This window comes from Echiichthys vipera (genome assembly GCF_963691815.1).
Source record: "Echiichthys vipera genome assembly, chromosome: 9".
Classification (NCBI taxonomy): domain Eukaryota; kingdom Metazoa; phylum Chordata; class Actinopteri; order Perciformes; family Trachinidae; genus Echiichthys; species Echiichthys vipera.
In genome coordinates, this window is record NC_139834.1 from 7027477 (window position 1) to 7039516 (window position 12040).

Below are 12040 nucleotides of genomic sequence, written 5' to 3' on the forward strand. Positions count from 1 at the left end.
AGTTCAGATTGGTGTGAGTAATTACAGCTTTATCCCTTTTTCCCTCCATTCTACTAAATCGATTTGAAGCAATGCGTCTCATGCTGCCTGCTACTCAGTGCAGATTTTTAATCTATTATTAATTACCGGCTTAATTGCACCATTGAGTAGTGTGATGTGATCAAAGGGCAAAGCATCATTCAGGATTCATTATGTTCTTCTAAGCATCGGTATATTGCAGTCTCATAACCTTTTAGCTCGAAGCTGGAGCACAATGAAAGAGTGTAGCTGTAGCCCAGACATTTGTTTAAATGGTTGGTTTATTGATTCGACTCATTCAAGGGAAAGAAGACAGAAATGTCCAGTGGCCAACTCCACTAACACACACTTCTGTGCATGGGTGCTTTGCAAAGTTATCCACAAGAGGGCAGCATCTCTTTTTATGTGAAACAGTCAGAAGGTGAACAGTGGTGCACAGAAAACGCACCAATATAACAGTGTCAAATACCCTATAGCTATATATTCTTCATTATTGTATCATTTTACATCATTTATCACTTTTGTGACTTGTGTCCTATTCTATCTTTGTATGAATGCCCTGTTTGTCTTTAACTTTGTGGTTTTGCTCTTGTTTGTTGACCCAGGTCTCTCTTGAGAATGAGACCCCTTGTCTTTGTTACCCCTTTTTGACCAACCCAGACCTAGTTCTAGTGCTGGGATGGCGCTGGTTCACTTTTGGTTCAACTTGGGAACCTTCTCAGAACCTGTTTGGTTTTCCACAGGCTAGAGAGCCCAGAAAACCAGATCATTATGTCACTGTATACGTCTTAGGTTTCCCCAAGAATGCTAATGCCCAGTTCAACAACAACAACAACAACGACTACAAAACATTTGTACTGCTCATTTTGAGTACAATGGATGATTTTGTTTGAGAAGAAAGGTAATTGTCTAACACTTTTTGATTCTCATTAACACTGAATGTAGATGTTAGCCTTTGTTGGAAGCTAATGTTGGCTCATTTGCTCTCAAGCACTAACATTGGCTAGCCTTAGCTAGCACAGACTACATGCAATTGATCACAGTGCAGTTAAAATAAATTATCCATTCATGTCTTTACGATTCCTGTCTTTACAGGCAACGTCAGAATCAAATGACTGCAGCTGCGTTCAATGAAAACTGCTGTTACACCAGACATGTACATGTGTATGTTTGCTTTCTGAGTTGTTAATTGATCTTTGATTTTCTGAAAGGAACTGTGTTTAATTATTGTGCATAACTGTGAATAAACATTTTTTTAAAACTTAACATTAACTGTGTTTCTCTGTTGATTAAGCATACTAAAGAAGACATGTCTCTTTAGAAAAGATGTTCATTTTGACAAAAACACAACACTGAAATACACAAATTCTAAAATCTCAACATTTTTTAAAGCATGGAAGAAGTGGTGCCGGTTCTAGACCAGCAAAGAGTTGGTGCCGCTCTGGAACCAGTTTTCCTGGCCTAGAGCCGGTTCTTTGGCTGTGGAATCAGAAAGAACCAGTTCTAGATTGGGCATCGGCTCTGAACCGGCCCTCAAAATGGGTTAATGAGATTACCTCTATAAACAAAGGTTAAACAAATAAATGCATCATTAACAAAATGTATGTAAAGTATCAAAAGTAAAAGTACTGGTTCTTCAGAAAAAAGGTACTTCTTGATTCTTATTCCAGATCAATGTCCGAGGCATTGCTCCTTTTAATTACTTTTTTTTAAATCTGAGATGATTAATGAGGAAGAAAAGAAGAAACAAGTTCTGTGACAAATCTGTCCACATTTTAGGGACTTTTCTCCAGTCATTTTTGGCTTTTTTGTGAAATATTGAATAAATTTGCCTCTTTGGGCTTCAAACTGTCATTTAAATGAAACCACCTTAGAGGTTTAAAGGGATCATGTCTCTCTGATTGAACTGAAAGACATCTGAAGCGAGAGGAGACAATCCCAAACCAAAAAAAAAACAGAATGCTTGGCACCATTGGTTGTATTTTGTAATATTTTGTTTTGTATTTACAACATTCATCTGAAAAGTAGCTACATTAATTATAGCTGTAAAATGAGAATAGTGAGGTAAAAAATACAACACTGCTGAAGAGTTGAAATAAAAAGCGACAAAAAGGAAATGGAATTACTCAAGTAAACCACCTCAAGTACCTCAAAACTGTACCTACAATACATGAGTAAATGTATTTAGTTACTCTCCACTACTGGCGGTCAATGTGTTCTGCTTCATTGTGGCTTGTATCTGAAATGTGTCCCCTGAGGTAAAGTCGACATTACTAGGTGTATTTTGTTGAAACTTGCATTACTTCCTCACAGATTCCACTACTTTAGCTGTAAAAATAGTAACAATCATGACAATATCTATATATATTCTGTCATTTAATAACTTTTTCCCAATATGTGAGAAAGCACTGAAGTGAGAACATTTCTCATTGAGAAAACTGATAAAGTCGCAATACAAGGAATACCAGCAAACTAGAATTACACCTTTATTTCATTAGCTACGTTTTGACCGAATCTTTCTCGGGACATACTGTATATAAATAGATACAAAGAAAATTAAAGATATGAACAGATATGTAAGTATAATTCCAATGACTTTTAATCAATAGCTGTCGGGGTCAAGACCTTAGTATTCGCCAAGTGTAACTTTAGCTGACAACCCTAATATTAGGCAAAACTAGAAAATGCATTTCCTGTGGGAAAGGCGTGGGAAGGCTGACTGCTGAATGCTGACGCTGAACTGCATTGCTGGCTTAAATGTGTAAGAAGGAGGTGATGTAGCAGGAATAGTTGAAAGACTGAGAAAGGTTTAATTAGTATGAACATGATTTAAAAGATGAATTATACAAATAATATATAAAAAGAAATTTGGAATATTCTAAGAATGGTTGAACCTCTAACACTAAACTGCATTACTGGCGTGTGTATGACAAATCAGCTGAAGGAGTTGGAAAAGTGGGAATGATGGGGTGGATGAAATCTGAAAATCTCAATCAGCTGTGATGGTTATCCAAAAATATGAATGGAATTTGTATATTGATAGTCATCTTCTCGGGGTTTTATTCTTTAAAACGTAGGTCCATCTCAGTTTACATGTTACAGTTAACATGTAGTGACTTAGCGGCTTAATCAGCATCTCATCAGGTCACAAAATATACAATAAAAATATCTCATACTCGTGGATGCCACATGTTGGTGAGACACTAGGGGGCAACAGGAGTCATTAAAAAGACAAATATGATGTTCAAATATTCATATCAAAACCCGTTTGTAATAATAAGTATTGAGCTGATATTGTTGATATTCCTGTTAACAAGCAATGCTGTAAACATTTAATCATTCTGTGCATAACTGTTATATTTCTATTTTGTATATTATTTCTTCTTGCCTGGGTTCATGTCATATTATTGTTTCCATTTCATTTTTAATATTCCATATCAACTTGATATGTTCATTTGTGATTTAAATAAGACTTAGGCTACATTATAAAATAATATATAAACATTTATAACACAATCTAATTAGGTTCTGCAGGACATTTTAAACAGTATTAGACATGTTCTAAACATATTTTATATTACATGTGTGTTTTACTAGATTGTAAATCATTATATGTTTTTACAGCAGACACCTTTAGCTACTTTGCAGATTTAGATATTTAAAGGCTCAGGAGGCAGGAAACCTAGAAAAAAGGTGATTGTTGAGTCTGATTCAAGCTCCTCCCACCAGACACGCACCCGCCCGACGCAATCGCCAACTTCCCAAAGCTGTTTTTTAACGTTATCCTCCACAATGTCCGAGTCACAGGTAAGAAAATCCTTTTTTTAAACACATGAGCGAGTAAATAGTTTTTTTATTCAGGCAACACTGAACAGTGCTGAATGAGTTCAATAGACTATGACAATAGAGTATGACTCGGGACTCTAACGTAGCAACATAAACCTGAGCTTGTATTAGCAGCAGCCGTATATCTTTGGCTACGGTTAGCAGGAGGTTAACGTATGAGCGACCTCCGGCAATGTGTTATGGGTAGCCGCTGTGACCGGGCTGTTTCCATGGTAAATCAGCCCACACAACCTAACCTCCATCAAGCAACTGGAGTTGTTAGAGGAAAAATCATTTAGCAGTTTACCTGTCCAAGAGAAGAACAGCCAGCGCAGAATCCAAGTTCAAACCAATGTTATCCCCAACTACTCCCCATCTTTGAAACGCAACACCGATATTATACACGTTTTATTGCGTTTGTTGTTAGACTCTCTTTTACACTCCCTTTTTGAAGAATCGGTCTTCCTCTTCTTAGATTGTTTTGCACTGAATGCGTGTGTTTCCAACCATGGAATTGCAATCTTTCCTGTCCCGTCATCCGCCACTGCTGCAGACTGGATTTTGAGTTTCCACAGAAGAGACGTAACAGTGCATCTGCTTTAGTAGAACAGCCGATCACAGGGATCGCTCTCTCAGCTGCTCTGTGATTGGTCAAAGTCTTCTGTCACAGGGTCGATTCGTTGGAGGCTGAAAACAGAGCCTCGGAGAGACGCAGTGGTCTGATCTTCACTCACACCACTTCATTTACATTATCCCCAAGGCAGTGACTGCTGGGCTTTCAAGGAGGGGAAGCTAATTTTTCCGGCCTACATCATAAATGTGTTTGTTTATATGTAAATTCTACCCTTCGTTTCTTTTCAAGAAAATGATCTGTGACCTTGTTGTACCAACTAGGCGTCTTTTCCAGGGACTTCAACAGTGTCCTCTCAATGGCAGCAGAGATAGGCTGCTTAAACGGCCTTGGCCCAGCTGGAGCTGCTGCACCTGTGAATGTGAGTGTGAGTGACGAGGGGAGAAGCTCCGCAGCTGCCGCTGCTTGTTGGGGAAAGAAACCGCAGAGTGACAGAACAGAGTCACCAAACACAACGTTTTTTAACAAAGACAAAGTCTCTGGGGATCGGTAAAGTCTCCGGAACAGTTCAGAACAACGGAATGAAAAACTTGGAAAATGCTCCGGTGGATGTTTATTTTTCAAAATCCCTGATTCGCTCATTTAACTAGATAGCATAGACCCGCAGAGACACTGAGCGTCTGATGGGCGGGACAGAGCCCAGCATTTATCCAATGACCATCTAGTTTCTCTGCAGTGGAAGAACCCGCTCTACACTTCCCCACTGAAGTCAGCAGAAGCTGAGTGTCCGACTGTGAAGCGCTGTGGGGAAGAATGAGAAGGAAGTTGTGCCTGTTACCTGTGATAAAGAGCTGATTCTGAACAAAAGGCTTTCTAGCGCGTATTTAGTCAATGAAATGTACACACAGGAGTACATATTTCATTTTTTTAGTGACATTTTAGGGGAAGCTGAGCTTCCCTTGCAGTCTTAGAGCAATCGCCACTGCCCCAAGGTTATTATGGAGGTTTTTGCCAGATGCTGCCAAAAAATAGCTGCCTACAGAGCCTTTAATACAAAATATATTAAACTAATACATTATGATATTTTATTATTGGTTAAACTACCCATCAGTATATAAATTCAAACTAGCATAACCTTATTATAATCCAATTATATGATTTGGACCATTGTGCGTCATGAGTACCTTTACTTTCAGTACTTGAAGTAAATTTTATTGCTAAAACTTTACTTTTTATTTGAGTATGATCTTCAGTGCAGGACTTTTATTTCTTCCAACCATCGCGTATGGATGCCCATGGAAGGTGTTTGTTGATGAATACATTAAACAACATATGAACACTTAAAAATGTCCATACAACTGCTTACACCTACATTGTAATGTTTTTTTTTTGTGTTTTTTTTTTTAAATGTTTGCTTATGCTAAATGAATGGTTAAAGTAAATTGCCGACCTAAATTTGAAAATGCTCCAAACTTTGATTGTGGTTATGAGTGTGTGTGCTCCATGTGTGTGTCTGTTTCTGTGTGTGTGCAGAGGATCTCATGTAAATTTGCCTTCACACCAGGCGTCAGGAGCCACTCATAAAAACTTCCTTCCTTCTGCAACTAAACAGAAAGCCAAACACCCGTTAAAGGCAACATTCTTTATGACCCTTTTGTATTGATTGAGAGAAAACTTAGCAGCCCAGTGCCAGGTCGTATAAAAGTGCAGACCGAATGGGTGAAGCAACGTAAATCCTTTAGTCCCTTGTAAATAGCTTTAATACACCCGAGGCGCCAAATCACTTGACCTGCGTTAGCCCTGCCGTTTGGAGGCTTTCTGGCTGACTGAGCAGTGTGGAGCCAGCCCTTCTCCTCCCATTCTCTGGCTGTCAGTCCAGGTAATAGTCAAGGCCTTATTAGTGACACTCTTGCTCTGCCTGGCTTCATGGCATCTTGTGTATTTAACCAGCCACTGAGAGACACGTTTTTCTGCATCCCAAGTTTTGTTAACCTGTGTAGCCCTTAAAGGGATAGTTCAGATTTTTTAAAGTGGTTTTGTATGAGGCACTTGTATTACCTAATAGAAGGTCGTTTTGAGAAGCAATGTACTGCTGTGGACGGGGCAGCGGGTCAACGTCAAATATTTTCAGCTTCACCTTGCTGTTAGACAGCCCTGTTTTAGTTTATGTGGGGGGAACTGAAGTTGTTTTATGCTCTCGTCAAAGCCACCACACTCCATTGAAAAAAGCAATAACTTCACAACAACCTCACAGAACAAAGGCTTTTGCAGGCCTACTGCTGTCTCGAACCGTTAGTTAGTTTGTTTTACTGTGTGACTTTGGTGTTTTAAAGCGTGGAGAATTAAAAAACTAACTCACTAATAACCGATCGAGGCAGCGGTAGACCTGCAACTCCTGTGTTCAGTGAGGTAAAATGACTGTTTTTGTCAATGGAGCCTGGATGCTTTGATGAGAGCGTAAAACTACTTCAGTGACCCCCCCACACACACACACATAAACTTCAACAGGTCTGTCTGACAGCAAGGTCAAATATTGCAAATATAGTTTACACTTAAACTAATGCTGATTTTTTAGGAGACTAAAAATCGCCATTTTACATTTTCTTCGCACGCGAGAAACTGAGCAAGCTAACCGTTACTACTGCCTCTACTGAGGCCATGCCCATCCAAGACATCCCTCACCTGCAGGTGGTGTTCCCTGGTAGTATTCAGCTCCACATCATACTGTATAATTATCAGTGATGTTGTTAGTGAGGCTAGAATAAGGACTTCATAAAAACCGTGCTGTCTGACCAATGCTGATTTCAAACTGCACTCCAGTCTGTTAAAACACGGACATAGACGACTTCTCTCCTTTCAAAACTTAAAAATGAGCTGAGTAACAGTAAACGTGGGCGTGTGTGGTTAACTCTCACAGACACAATTGCAACTGAATCATTATTAGTCTCTAAACAGAAGCCACTAGTTTCTTTCTTTTCTTTTTTCACTTCACTCTCGTTTAGCCCGCTTCAGCCAGGTGTCCAGGTGCCTGCCCTCTGTAATCATCCTATTGTACATTATGTTTTACTTATTTATTTGTTGGTCAAATACTTGAGTCATTGGTTAAACATCCACTGCACAAATGTTCCGCTGCAGTGTGCAAGCTTTTAAAAGAACCCATTTAATCAGTTGCGCTTGGTGTGAAATGGCAGACCAAGGATAACTACGACATACAACCCTAGTTCAAAAATGCAGAACTATCCCTTTAACCAACTCCTTTCTTTGTTTGACTTGAGTCTTTTTATTGCAGTTTTATGATGTTCCATTTTCCACCATTTCCATTCAAGTGCTGGATCTCAGTGTTTGTGTTGTTGGCTACATAATCTTGGAAAGTTAACAGCTCAGTGTGACTACAAACCAACTTTTGGGAACATCCACGGAGCATCGGTGAGTCATGTAACTACCAGGAATTGTGAAATGGTTTGAGGTATGAGGTGTATCCAAGCCAGATTCCAATGAGGTATGCATTATGTACACACATCAAGTACGCACAGTACACAGGTGTGTCTCGTTTCAATTCATTGCATACAGGGGCTTCTTGAGAGAAATATTTTTTCAGCATGATATCTGTGGTTGGCCGTGTGCTATAATGAAAACTGTCTTTCAACTTGAATGTTCATTTTTCACCGCCCTGACAGCCGACATGCACTTGCTTGGGTTGCTGAGCATAAGGGTGCCCGAGGGGCTGTGGACAGCTGCTCAGAGGGGTAAAAACTCTTGACAAAAGCAGCATTTATCCATGGTGGGCTGCTGCAGTGGGAGCTTGACCGCTGGAAATAAAGACACAGTATGTGAGAGAATATCCAAGGAAATGCCGTCACAGCCAGTTGTCCCTGCACAGAGCACACAGCTGTTAGCCATACTGCTCAACGGTCCGGACACTGCTCTGTGCTGTGCTGCAGCATGATGTTACATGATGCACACAAGCATTTCTGATCAACGTGCTTCCAATGCAAGAGAGCCACAGTCCTCATTCTGTGTTAAAATATGTTCCAAAATGAATCCTAAAGCAGTTATAATCTGTATTTTTGTGACCATGTGAAAGGGGTTGCTTGTAGTGACAAACCTACAGAGAATTATCACCCAAACCTGCAGAGCTTTATATGAGTCTTAGCTCATTGTATAATTGTCCGACCCACAACTTTATTGTTCATTTATTGAACCAAAAAAGCTCCAAAACCCCACTGTACACAACCTGCTCAATAGGACTGTTGCAATTGGCATAAGACGCACCAGCCCTTGAACTGTAAACCCTTCTGTGGTGATATCACCACTCAGAGCAAGTGGGCCAGGATTAAAGTGAAATTCCTGCGTGAAATCATCCCAGGGTCTTTTTCAACACTTGCACACATCAAATAAGCCATCGAGACAATAATTTTTTTCGTGTATGACCTATCAACAGAGAAATCCTGGAGAGTCGCTAACAGGGGGATGTGGCTAACACTGATTAGCTTGGGGCAGTACGGTGAAGGCATTAAAACAGCTTTTTAACACTGGGCTCCTTCCTTTTGGATTGACTTTGGTAATCAACTTGAATGGACTTTACTACGAGAGGAGCTGGTACCAGGGCCATTAAGTAAGTCTTTCAAAACACTCTTTTAATAACTCTGGGTTCGCTAACTACGTTGTTAGTGCTTCGTTTTATGTGTTGGAACTCTTATCATGCTACTGCAGAGGTTTGGTGTTATTTTGAGTAGTATTAGTGGTAGCAACGTCCAGCTGTTAGTGACTCTGATTTTTCCGTTAATAGTTTATAGACGAAAAAAAACTGTCTCAATGGCTTATTTGATATGTGCAAAAAAGATCATGTCGAAAAAGGCCATGGGATGATTTATGCCAGAATTTCACTATAAAAGCGCCAAACTCGGTGTAAGGAGGCAGGTTGGGGTGGTGATGGGTCAAAAAAAGCACCAGAATTTCCTCCAGGAGACTACGATCCATGTCCCGTTTAACCCCATCCACAATCTTTTCCTAACCCTAATCAGGCAGTTTGTTGCCGAAAGGTAATCACGTAGTTTTGTTTGAATTCCAAACGTTGACCAAGTGTTCCACATGTTTAAAACAGCGACCGTAGTGAAGCATTGACAATTGACGCCAAACGGTCCCGAAAAAATGGCAGTTTGTGAAGAATCGGAATGAGGACGGGTTTTTTTTACTGTATTGCGTTTAAATTACCTCAATTGTAGATGGCCAGTTTGAGCAGGAGGAATGATTACAGCAAGCAAAAACTGCTACAATGTACATTTAGACAGACTTGAAAATGTGTGAACCTGATCCTTGAAAACATATCGGGCATATAGGTGTGTTAAATGTTGGTGAGGTGTAATAGAGTCTCACAGCTGTCAGGAGTACCTGGAAGTTTTATTCAATGCAACACAATCACGTGCCATGTAAAAATCAGTTTATATTGCCAACACGCTCCGCCAACCACTCCTCAAGCGCCACATGCGTCCCAAGCTTGTCTACATGACATGTTTCGGCATTGTTCTTGTTTCTGCCTCTGGAGCCGGAGCGAGGAAACATGGCAGGAGGCGGGCTCGTGCATACCATTATCTCACAAAGCACTCATTACAGGAGTATCTCCCCATATCTTCTATACTAGCAAAACATGTCACCTCACGCTCTCCGCCTCATTCTGAACACCGCTGCACTAAAACCCAACACCTCTTTGGCATCGGGCTCCACTCTAACCATGACTCACTTGAGTGAAATGCCTCAAACATTACAGTTGCCAGATTATGAAGTGAACAGAGACATATGTATGGGGCTTGGCTTCTTCTTCCTGTAAGAACGGGGTGGGGGTGGGTGTGGGGGGCGCAGCCACTTGACACAGCCACTTGTAACCCACCTGCAGCCCCCTTTTCATCAAAACAAACCGCCATGTTTCGCAACCATACATAACGAGAACATGTATTTTATTCACTGTCAACACCAGAGCAATAAAAATGAGGTAATGGTCTGCAGAGGAGAACATTAAATTACAGTTGTAATTGCTCAAGTTCATTATGCAGGCTCTGCGCAACATACTTCAACACTGATTAAGTGCACCTGATCCCGGTAGTTATCTTTGTGAAAATCACCACATTATCTGCCTTTACATTTTGTTGAATGATCTGAGAGCATGTAAATGGGGCATACTTCTTTTATATGGTAATTACATGTTTAGTGGCTCCATGTCTGGATTAGTGAAAGTATGAACGCATCCTAGCCTGAGATTTATCCATAGTTGCTCTGTAATTATCGCACAAATCTTCTTCTTTTTTTAACAGAAACTCCGATACATCAACTTGTGACATCGTATTGCGTCATGTTAAGGTTAAAACCTGTCTTAAGCAGCTGCAATTAGCTACAGTACAGTGCTGCAAGATGGAAACAATTTAGCAGTTCCTGGACCTCTTAATTTAAATCACATGATGTAGAAAGCCCATTAGGTATTTGTTTATCTTGAGGTATGTCCTGAGAGTACCTTATCTGAAAACCAGTGTCACGATCAGAGCATCGCAGCAGACTGGAGCAGGGCTAGGGAGAGATGGACTTGTCAGCAGCTGTTTCAGTCCGTCACATGGTGTGGAAAAGCTCTGTCATGGCCTACCTAATGGTAATTGTTTGGAGCGGTGAGAGCCCACCATCTTGTCTGCATGCTGGTATCTGAGGGGTTTGGAGTGGAGAAAAAAAAGGAGGAAGAGATATTTATCTTAGATTTTTATTTTTGACAGATTTTCTCAGTTTATAAAAACAAGTTTATTCTGTGTTACAAGACATAGAGGTTTACATTTAAAGTGGGAGCAAGTAAGGGACATTATCAGGGGGAGGAAGGGGGTCAGACCTTTTAGTCAAGTAAGTGTATAAACACGCTGTTACAAGTGCACTGAAAATCTTAATGAAGATGATTTTGATGATTTAGTGGATGATTTGTTGCGAGTAGCAAGCTAAGAAAAAACGCCAAAATAGTAAAAAGGGGTGGGGCCTCTAAAAGACAGGCCCAGGGGCCTCGCAGGACCATGACCCGGCCCTGTCACCGCCAACAACAATGATCTGAGTTTTTACAGCTATTGCTCATTACCTTAGAGGAGAGATTTTATGCATCTGGTTGATGGAATGGCTGGTGTAAGTTCCCATGATAGATAGATAGATAGATAGATAGATAGATAGATAGATAGATAGATAGATAGATAGATAGATAGATAGATAGATAGATAGATAGATAGATAGATAGATAGATAGAAAGATAGACTTTCACAAAGTCCCTAAGATAGAAGGAAAGGTGAGGGAAGAGGTAAAAGTGCGAGACAGGGAGAGAGAGAGGGAGAAAAAGGTTTTGGGAAGAGAGAGAGAGAGAGAGAGAGAGAGAGAGAGAGAGAGAGAGAGAGAGAGAGAGAGAGAGATGGCGTCTCAGACAGACTGTCTGGCTGCACCAGGATCTTCAGCACTCAGCGTCATATGATTCTAGGGTCAGAGGTTATCCTCACTGATGAATATCGGGCCAAGCCGCATCTCCTTCACAAAAGAAAGGGAGTTGTTTTCACTCCCTGGGTCTGGAAAGTTTATTTCAGGAATCCATCCTGCCAGCACGAGACTGTAAACCTG